Genomic DNA, 11311 nt, shown 5'->3' with positions numbered 1-11311 from the left:
GGTTGTGGGGTTTAATCCTCCCTGGAACACCCTCAGCTCCTTGCAGCTGATTGTTTAATGGCAGCACGATTTTTCCTTCCCCTGTCTGAGATTTAAGCCAGGCTTGATCCCAAAGTATTCCTACAATATAAATCAGGTTTAAAAAAAACCTTGGGAAGGATTTCATGAATTCCTACATGACTCCAGAGCATCAGGAGTCTCTCCCAGGTTTCCCTGACCCATCAGGTGGGTTTTGCTGTTTTTATCTCATGGTGTGGCAGAAGGATGAGCTGTGAGCTCTGTGCTGGGGCAGAGCACTGAGGGGCAGGGGGGTACCCAAAGGAAACCAAACCTGGCACCTTCAGAGCCATCTCTGTCTCCTGTGTCTGTACAACCCTCATTTTGGGAGTTATTTGGTACCCCAGAAGATTTGGGGGGTGTCCCTGTCCTGCTTCCTCTCAGTCCTTTTTTCCTGCATCACCTGAACTCCTTCTTACAGATCCTCTGCTGGCCTTGACAGATTTTCTTCTGAAATTTTCTTGCTGCTGTTTTGATAAACTCCCAGCCACGAGCTGCTTTGTTCTCAAATCCTTTCCAAGCCTGCCCTAAAAACTGGCACAAATTTTTGTGATGCATCCCTCTTCTCCCTCTGAATTCACCTCCAGCTGGAAACCCCTTGATCTTCTTGTATTTCCACCTGGAAAGATACAACAGCCTGAGGGACACTGAGGAAAGGCTCCGTTGGACACTCTGCAAATCCTACCGGAGCTCTGGTGATTTATTTTTGGGCAGGAAGGTTCTTGCCTGTGGAATTCAGCAGGTGACGCCACAGCAGCTGGAAATCCCACCCGATTTTTGCCCTGCTCACGCTTTTTATTTTTGGGTGGCCGAGGTGCTGCCAACACCCTCTGGCCCAACCCCGTGCAGGGGTGCAGGGCGTGGGTGTGAGAGGAACCCGGCGCTAATGAACAGCTCGTTAACATTTCCTGCTCTCCAGGCCCAAGGTCTGGAGCCCGAGCATCCTCCCAGGCCCCGCAGCTCTGAGCGTTCCCTGCCAAACCGCAGCTCCTGTGGCACTCAGCGAAATGAGCCCTTTCCTTTTCCCTGCCCTCAAACAAGGCACAGAGGCTTGGCTGGGAGAAAAAATAAACACGGACCACGATGGGGACGTGGATGCCGTGGGAGTGCCTCCCCAATGAGAGGAATGGTGGATTTGTCTTTCCAAAAAATCTCTGGGTCTGCTGGTAGATTAAACCAGCTCTGGGAGAGAAAAGAAACAATGGGAAGGATTCCACTGATTGATGAATGGAAAAAGATATTTGTTTTCACAAATAAACTTTAGGTTTGCTGATAAACGAAATCAGACATTGAGAGATGAAAGGAGCGATGAAGAAGAAAAACCTCTAGATTCTGTAAGAATTAAAAATGACAAGGGAGGGTTATACATTAGTCAGGATTTGAGGAAGAGATCTCCACCCCTGGGCAGCGAAGAAGGGGTTGATGGGCAGAACTTTGGACGAGATTAAAGGGTTAAAAAAGGAAAAACCTCCACTGTGAGGGGCTGAGCACATGGTGGGGAAAATATTTTGCTCCCAGCACTGTAACTTTTTTATTTATTCAGTCTTCTGTTTTATTTTTGATAAGGTTTAATAAACCTTCCTAAACTATGAAAAGTGAGGAGCATTTCTCACCCTGGGCACGCCAGGAGCAGAGCCCAGCTGCAGGGTGGTGATTTATTGATTCATTTTTTGGCAGGGAAGGGCAGCCCGGGCTGCTCAGCTCACTGGAGCCCGTTCCCTGCTGCCAGCATCTCCAAAACCCAGAACCTGCCTGAGAGAAACGAAGCACAGCCAGGATGGGCAGGGGTTACCATGACAAGGAGCTGCTCCCGGTCCTGCATCCCTCCCAGCCCGAGCTGGAGGCTGCAGAAATCCTGCAGAAATCACCCCCAGCAGCCAGAGATGCTGCACACCCCGGCACACACGAGCTGAACCTGTTCATTCAGCTTTAGTTACACAGAAATCACATTTGTAAAAAAAATCAACAGATTAAAAAAAATCTGATATTCAGTGACTGCCCAGGAAACAGGGATCGATTTCCTGCTCATTAGACAATTATTATTATTGTTATTATGCATCGTTGGATTGAGTTTCACATACAAAAAGTGATGAAACCCAAAGGGATGAACATGAGATGCCTGTAACTTAATTTATGTGGGAGAGCTTTATTAGCTCTCAAACCTGGAACATTCCAGGGCAGCTTTAGCCACATCCCCCCCCCAAAAAAAGGGTTTAAAAAAGGCCGTGTCTCACTGCCCTGATGGGGGACACACTCCCAGAAAAGCAGCATCCCCTTCCAGCTGCGGCCGCTTGGGAATGCAGGAGAACCCCGGGGGTTAAAGAATTTTATGGTTTCTGTGCAATTCTCACTTTCCAGGTGCTCCCATTCCAGTGTTTGTCACCGCATCCCCTCCGGAATGCTGCCAGGGAAACGCCACACTCGGCGGCCCCGTCCCTCCCTGTGGTGTCACAGCCTCATCACGTCTCATTAGTTAATTAGAGCACGCAGGAAGAAGCCGGAGCAGCCCCACAGAAGGTGTGAAAATGTTCAGCGAGCTCAGGCAGCGGTGCCAGAGGTGCCACGCCTGGGGCAGCTTGTCCCTGTCACCGGGCATCGGCAGGGAGGGACCAAAGGTGGCCCTGGGAACATTCCGGGACAGCCCCGGTGGGAAAAGCAACGGGAAAAACCACTCAGTGCAATGGTGTAAAATAAAAAATAAAATAAAATAAAATAAAATAAAATAAAATAAAATAAAATAAAATAAAATAAAATAAAATAAAATAAAATAAAATAAAATAAAATAAAATAAAATAAAATAAAATAAAATAAAATAAAATAAAATAGTAGCTCAGGGGCAGGAGAGAAAAGAGAAAATTCACATTTTTCCTTCCAGCAGGTGGAAGGAAGGGAACATCTCCAAAGCCTCTTGTGCCACAGCCCCCTTGCCCAGGGCAGCATTCCCAGGTTATTCCCAGCTTTTCCAGCCCTGGGGACGCTCCCTGAAGTGCTGTGATTCCTGCAGACTGGGTGCCCAGTGCCCAGGGCACATTCCCAGGTAATTCCCGACTTTTCCAGCCGAGGTGCTGGGATTCCTGCTGCCTCCTCTGTCCCCTTTTTGCCCAGGGCTCCAATTCTTCCTTTCATTTATTTGCCAAACCCAGCACTTCCCAATCTCTGCAGGCAACCACAACCAGTCCCAGCTCTCAGCCTCACAGCACTGGAGGGGAACATGAGGAAATCTGAATTTCTCTGCCCAAAGCAGCTGGAAAAGTGGAAGATTTGAATTTCCAGCAGCGCTCTCCTCCTGCAGCCCCACCACGGGCAGGGAAGAAAGGCAGGAGCGACTCCTCCATGGCAAATCCCCAGAATTTGCTTTTCCGGGTTGATTTTTAAAACCCCTCTGCTGGTTATTTACTGCTGAGCTCTACATTTAGGGAGTAAATTGTACCTGACTCATTTTATGGCCTGCCTTGCCTTTTATCTTGCCTGGCTATTAATTTAAGCCAGCAAATCTCTGTGTTTGTCAGCTCTGATTCCTGGGGTACCACAGGACTTTGTTTGGAAATTGATTTGTGCTTCCTGATGCTTCAATAAAGCCATTTGGAATAAACACAGCTCTTCATTGACCTGGCAGTACGTGGGGAACAGGCAGGAGCTGAGCACAAAAATAGACATTTATTTCACAAGTGGAGCAAGGGGAGGCCGACAGGGCTGCCTCTAAATAAGGTGAAGATTGCAGGGCAAACCAACCTGGATTTATCCAGCAGGACCTGCTGGTTGCAATATTCTGATTTTTTCTTGTCTGCTGTGCCCAGAGAAGGAGTTCTGGTTCCTGCTTGTCCTGGTATTTCCCACAGCAGGGAGGGGGAGAGGGAGGCTGCATCAGGAATGCAGGGGAAACAAGGCAGAACTGGGAATGGGGTTGGTCCCTCACCTTTGGAGGGATCCCAGACTCCCTGCTGCTGCTCCCCACTGCCCGAATCCCAATTTTCCACGTCCTTTCTCTCCATCCCCTTCTCACACCTGATTTCTCACCAGTCAGGAGCCCTCAGCGTGTCAGGAGAGGACAGGAGGGGTTAATTTGAAAGGGGTTAATTTGAAAGGGGCTAATTTGAATTCCTCTTTTTTTCCTTTCCCTCGGTGTTATCCTGCAGGATGCCAGGGCTGCAGCTGGCAGAGCTCCTCGTTCCCACCCTGCCCACGTTTCCAGGGGGATGGGGAGGTTTGGCCAGGCTGGAAGGGACCAAAACCATCCTAAACTTCCACCAGCCTTCAAACGAGAGGGGAAATTTTATCACGAAGCCAAAGAGAAGCTGAACAGAGAAAGGAACTCAAGTGGCTGCTTTACCAAAATGCTTCATTTTTCTCTGAAATTAATTAGCTGAACCCTGACAAAACCTGTTATTAAAAGAGCACCCTTGTCTTTTTAATCATCTGAGCTGTTTATAAAGTGCAGCCAGAGGCTGGAAATCAAACCCTCTCCTCCAGCTCTTTTGTTCATCTCTATCCGGGGGGGGAAATTCATTAAAAAATTGCTGGCAGCCCTGAGCCAACTGCAACAGGCATCTCAAAAAGTCCTGTAATGAACAACTCTGTCAAATGGCCAAATGAAAGGGAAAATAGGACAGCAAACAACACCTCGGGCAGTTGGCTGCCAGCGGGGGCTGCAATTAGGAGCAGTGTGATTCACACCCCACTCTCGCCCACCACTGCTCTTTAGAGGATGATTCAAGGATTGCATCACTCCAATTCCCTGGGACCTTCCTCTTGGCACTGGGAAAAAGGCAGAAGGCAGCTGGGCTGCTCTAAAAAAAAAAAAAAAAAGTGGAAAAGTGGAGTTGTGCTGCCCCTTGCATGGTCCCAGGACACCCCAGAGCTCTGGATGGGGTGGGCAGGGGTCCAGGGGAGGGGGCTGAGCCTGACCCTGGGCATGGAGGGGGCAGAGGGATGGGGGAGCATCCTCTGGCCCTGGGTGAGGAGGCACCGGGGGATCAGGGGATGGAGCAGCTCTGCTGGGAGGAGAGGCTGGGGTTGCTCACATGGACAGGAGAGGCTTTGGGGTGACACAATTGTGGCCTTGCAGGGCCTGAAGGGGCTGCAGGAAACAGAGAGAGAGAGGATTTACGGGGGATGGAAGGACAGGACACAGGGAATGGCTCCCAGTGCCAGAGGGCAGCGTCAGATGGAAGTTGTGGCTGCCCCTGGATCCCTGGAAGTGTCCAAGGATGGGGCTTGGAGCCACCTGGGACAGTGGAAGGTGTCCCTGCCATGGCAGGGGTGGCACTGGATGATATCTAAGGTTCTTCCCAGCCCATCCCAGCCAGGGACCCTCTGGTGCTGTGGTTTCTGTTATCAGCAGCCCTGAACCTGTGGGTTGTGCCCTGTGCCACCTCAGGGCCCCACACCTACCCAGAACAGCCTCGTTCATGTTTCCAGGGCATTTTTCCACAGCTGCCCCTGCTCTGGTGGCCCAGGGCCTGTGTCACCCCCCGTGTGGTGACACGGCAGGAGTGGGCACTGCACCAGCATTCACCTCTCTGCGAGCACACACTACTGCTGGGACTCACTCCAGATGTTTCCCATCGATCCAGCCCTGTAAATGACTCAATCCAATGTTCTCCAAACCTGTACTTAACAGGAAAACTTGATTGGATTTGCTGCTGGAGATTGGCCTGGTTTCAGTTACGTTCCTGGGGATATTTTCCTTTTTCCCTGTGGAACACAGTGTGGTTTTACAGATGAGGAATTCCCCCGTGGCCTTTGCATGGAGCCCTGCAGCTCTGGAGGACTCACACCTCATGTGACCACACAGCTGAGACACCACCTGTGTCACTGTCACCTCTGGGGTCCCCAGAGCCACCATGGGCAGAGCAGCTCCTGCACCCCTGCAGTTCCTGTAGCTCCTGCACCCCTGCAGTTCTTGCACCCCTGCAGTTCCTGCAGCTCGGGCTGGCCCTGCCCAGGAAGGCCAGGCTGGAGCAGAGGGGACAGGACAGGTCCAGTGAAGGCAGAGGATCCCAAAATCCCTCTCTGCCTGTGGTTGGCATCCCTGGGGACAATAACAGTGCTTGTCCTGAGAGAGCTTCCTGCCTTTACAGGGGAATTCAGGAGACAAAATGCAGGAGGGGATGGAGTTGATGTTTCAAATTTCCTCTGGGCAGTGCTGGGAAGAAATCCCAAAACCCCAGTGCAATGCAGTGCTCTGCCTTCCCATTGGGAATCCATCCATCCATCCATGCATGGATCCATCCATCCATCCATCCATCCATCCATCCATCCATCCATCCATCCATCCATCCATGCATGGATCCATCCATCCATCCATCCATCCATCCATCCATCCATCCATCCATCCATCCATCCATCCATCATCCATCCATCCATCCATCCATCCATCCATCCATCCATCCATCCATCCATCATCCATCCATCCATCCATCCATCCATCCATCCATCCATCCATCCATCCATCCATCATCCATCCATCCATCCATCCATCCATCATCCATCCATCCATCCATCCATCCATCATCCATCCATCCATCATCCATCCATCCATCATCCATCCATCCATGCATCCATCCATCCAACATTGCCCATTGCCCATCCCTGCGCTCCTCACATTTGCTGTTAAATAAACATCTCCACTACTGACTTTGGGTTTGTTTGCACCTTAATTAGGGCAGAGAGAATTCTCTAATTATTTTAATGACCACATTTTGGCAGTGGGGAGCCAGAGCCTGCCCCAGCCTGAGCTCTGTGCCTGGGAGCATGGAGATGTTCCTGCTCTCCTGTGCCTGAGAGAAGCTGGACAAATCAAACTGACCTGCAGCTCCAGGCTTGCATCTGGTTGGACTCAAAGAGGTGGAATCCATTTTGGGATCTCTCTCAGCGGTGTCACTCTGCTGCCAGGATTTTAAGGGCACCTGTCAGGGATATTTTGGGAAGCAGAGGCTCCTGCCTGCTGCCCCTGTGCACGGAATTCCAGCCAAACGAGGTCTGCAGGAGCAGGGCTCAGGGCAAGCTGTGGTTTAGTGTGAAACCAGGATGAGAAAGTGGTTTCTGAGCCCCCTGCCACACTCAGGGCCAGCCTGGGCTCTGTGGGTTGGGGTTTGGTCTCTTCTGCGCAGCTCCCACCACTGTGGGGTCACCAGGGACAGGGAAAGGGCTTTCCCCAGGGATCTGCCAGGCTGGGAAGGGAAAGGAGCCCAACATCTGCCCCTCACACACTGCACAGCCCCTGGGTGCTGCGGGGTTTTAGTGCTGGGCAAGGCAGAACATCCCCACTAAAGTTCCCACCTGAGCATTGGCGTTTCAGGGGTGTTTTTGGTGTCAAACCACAGAGAGAATGAAACCCCTGCATGGCCTGGGGGGTCCAGCCAGGGGCTGCCCTCCCACCAGAGCTACTTTGGCAACAAACTCATTTTTTATCTCCTTAATTAGGTCACAACTCCCCTGATTTTTGAGTGGCAGCACCCAAACTGACCACGGGCACCTTGCCATGGGCAGCTGGGCTGTGGCTCCATGATTTGCTTGGATCACGCTCAGGAAAACACAGAAAAAGCACTCACCAGAGGGACAGTGAGTGTGCTAAAGCAGAAAGCACAGCAGAAGATGCAGCAGCAGGAGGAATTCTGGAGCTGCTGTGCTTTCTGTGAGCACTGAGCTCCTGGGGAGGGATGTGGGAGTGCTCTGCTGTGCTGTGAGCAAATCTGGCAGCCAGGAACGTGTTTGCAGGATTGTGTTGCAATTAATGTCATTTAATGGCAGAGCCTCCTTATTGTTCTTGTCCCACTCTCTCCCTACAAGGATTCATCAGAGGAAAACTTTCTCTTCAGGAATCACAGAATTATGGGATGGTTTGGGTTGGAAACTTCAAAAACCATCTCATTCCGAGGGCAGGGACACCTTTCCCTTCACCTTTTATTATCCCAGGTTATTCCAAGTCCAGCCTGGCCTTGGGCACCCAGGGATTCCCTGAGTGGGAATGATCACTTCCATTAATTCCATTTATTTATGGCAGGATTGAAAGAACTGTTATTCAGTCCCACATGCAGCAAATGATCATTTTGCTTGTAAATCCTCTGCATCAGCAGAAGCATTTGGTGCTGCTGAAGGCTGCATTAATCACCAAAAGACAGGAATCCATCTCCCACTGGGATTTATCCCTGTGCCTGGGCAGGGAATGCAGACACAGCTCTCTGGAAGGAGATTTCCCACTCAGAGCTGCTGGTGATTTTCCATGGTTTGGTTGAAACCCCCAAGGATGGAGGGAACTGGGGAGAGCAGGGGCGTCAGCGAGGGTGGAGCTGCCCAGGTGCAGGTGAGGGTCACAGGCCAGGTGTGAGGGACACTTCTGTCACCACAGACACGCCTGGCCAGGACAGGAGGGACTCAGGGCACTGCCCTGGGGGTTAATCCTGAAAAGCAGATGGAAAATCAGCCCTGCAGTGATCCTGGAGGAAATTCCAGCTGCAGGTGAGTCAGGCTCTTTATCTGCCCTCTGATAATCCCCTGAGAAGGGGCCCTGGGAGGTGTTGGGAGAGGATTCCAGGGAAAAGCAGAGCTTTGGGGTCTCTGGAGAGCCTGGCTGTGTGTGAGCCCTGCGGGGCTGGAGCTATGTGGGATTTACAGCATTTAAATGAGAAGGGAGAGCCAGTTTAGATTCAAGAATCCCCCCCCAGAAAAACAGGCAGAAGGGAGATGGCCCAGGCACAAAAACCCCACCTCAGAGTCTTTCTGCTCCAGAAGAAAAGCCAGGCAGCAAATACGGGGAAAAACCATGAATAATAAATGTCGTTATTGTCCCCAGTGCTGCCAGCCATGAGCATCCTGCTCTGGACCTGCTCCATCCCATCCAGCCTGGCCTTGGGCGCTGCCAGGGATGCAGGGGCAGCCACAGCTTCTCTAGACACCCTCTACCAGGGCCTCACACCCTCACAGGGAAGGATTTTAACTTAAATCTCCCAAGGGCTCCAGCCTGGCCCTTCGTTTCCCAGCTGGGTTTGTGGCTGAGCAGATCCCAGCCCTCTCTTGTGCCTTTGGGGCTCCTCAATCCTCCCTGCCCTGGGGCAGCTCCAGGAACAGCTCTGAGCTCCCTCCAAGGCAGCCTCAGCACAGGTGATGCCCTGCAGGGGCTGCCTGGGGCCTCTGGAATTTCTGGGCTCCTTTCCCACAGCAGCACCTGGGGTGCAGCAGAGCCTGGGATGGAGGTGGGAGGATGGGAGAGCAAGGAGGGCTTTCCCCTCTCACACCTGTCCTGCCAAAATCCTGCCAAAATCTTGTCAAAATCCTAAAAAAATCTGACAAAATCCTGACAAAATCTTGTCAAAATCCTGCCAAAATCCTGCCAAAATCTTGTCATAATCCTGCCAAAATCTTGTCAAAATCCTAAAAAATCTGACAAAATCCTGCCAAAATCTTGTCAAAATCCTGCCAAAATCTTGTCAAAATCCTGCCAAAATCTTGCCAAAATCTTGTCAAAATCCTGGCAAAATCTTGTCAAAATCCTGCCAAAATCTTGTCAAAATCCTAACTAACAAAATTCTGACAAAAACCTGACAAAATCTTGTCCAAATCGTACCAAAATCTTGTCAGAATCTTGCCAAAATCCTGCCAAAATCTCATCAAAATCTTGTCCAAATCCTGCCAAAATCCCAACAAAATCCTGCCAAAATCTTGTCTAAATCCTGACAAAATCCTGTCAAAATCTTTTCAAAATCTTGTTAAAATCCTGGCAAGATCCTGCCAAAATCTTGTCCAAATCCTGCCAAAATATTTTCAAAATCTTGTAAAAATCCTGACAAATCCTGACCAAATCCTGCCAAAATCTGTCCTGTTCCCAGCTTTCCATGGGGTGTGGGATGTCTGTGGCTGGACCCAAGCTGGGATTCTCCCCCTTTTACCAAAACCATCCAATTTTGCCCAAGGACCAGCGGGAAAGTCCCAACTGCAGCCACAGCATGGAAAGGCCACCCCACCCTGCTCAGCCACAACCTGGGGATCAAAGAGCCTGATTCCATCACATCCATCTCTCTTTTCTCCAAAATAAAAAAAAAAAAATTCTGATTACACCTTTTGGGAGAGGCTTCTTAAACGTAGAAAATTTAATTTTGGATCGACGCGTTCCTTTCGCTCTGCTTTGGGTGATAAAAGAAAATTGGAAAATTTAATTTCCTCTTTGTTTGCCATGCCCTTGTGGAGATGATGCCCAGGTTGTTCTCATTTCTCTCATTTCTCTCCCAGCGCCCTCCTTTGCTGTTTAAACCCATCAAAATCCCAAAAGCTCTGCGGCTGAGGAGGGTGGAAGGGAACCCTCAGCTCTGCAAAGGGAACAAAGCCACCAAGGAGCTGGGGCTGCTCTGTCTGCAGAGGTGACGGCGCCTGGAGGAACAAACGGGACAGAAAACGAGCGCCAGGAGAAGATCTGGGGGTGGCAAAGGGGTCGCTGGATTCCTGGATTCCTGGAAGGATTAAAGTGCCTCGTTAAACAGCCTCACTCAGGCGGGAGCGCTGACACCCCGGCTTAACAACGCCTTCAGCGGCATTTGGGAAAGGTTTAAAGCTGCCATAACTCATGTCCATGCCCCGGACCATGAAAGGATGAAGAGAGGGTTTATGGCAGCCATCGCCTCACAGCCCTTGGCTCTCAGGATTTAGGAGCTTCAGGAAGGTGTCTGGACACTTGTCTGGGCTTGTGTGGGCTCCTGGCGAACAAAGCTCACGTTGCTCCAGTCCCAAACCCAGGGCTGAGCACAGAGATCTGCAAATCCAGAGGGAAAGGTCGGGAGATGGAGGAAATCTGTCCAGGGGGAAATCCATCCTGGGGGAAATCCACCCTGAAGGAAATCCACCCTGAGGGAAATCCATCCTGGGGGAAATCCACCCTGAGGGAAATCCATCCTGGGGGAAATCCATCCTGAGGGAAATCCATCCTGAGGGAAATCCATCCTGAGGGAAATCCACCCTGGAGGGAAATCCATCCTGGGGGAAATCCATGCTGGAGGGAAATCCATGCTGGAGGAAATCCATGCTGGAGGAAATCCATCCTGGAGGGAAATCCATCCTGGGGGAAAATCCATCCTGAGGGAAATCCACCCTGAGGGAAATCCATGCTGGAGGGAAATCCACCCTGGAGGGAAATCCATCCTGGGGGAAAATCCATCCCAAATTCTCCTTTTCAGTCTGGTCTGTGATAAAATTCCCAATTTCTCCTTTTCAGGTTGTCCTGTGATGAAATTCCCAAATTTCCCTTTTTAAGCTGGCCTGGGAT

Source organism: Melospiza melodia, chromosome 14 (genome assembly GCF_035770615.1).
Source record: "Melospiza melodia melodia isolate bMelMel2 chromosome 14, bMelMel2.pri, whole genome shotgun sequence".
Taxonomy (NCBI): Eukaryota; Metazoa; Chordata; class Aves; order Passeriformes; family Passerellidae; genus Melospiza; species Melospiza melodia.
The sequence above is the reverse complement of the archived record's forward strand: the minus strand, read 5'-3'. Positions refer to the sequence as shown.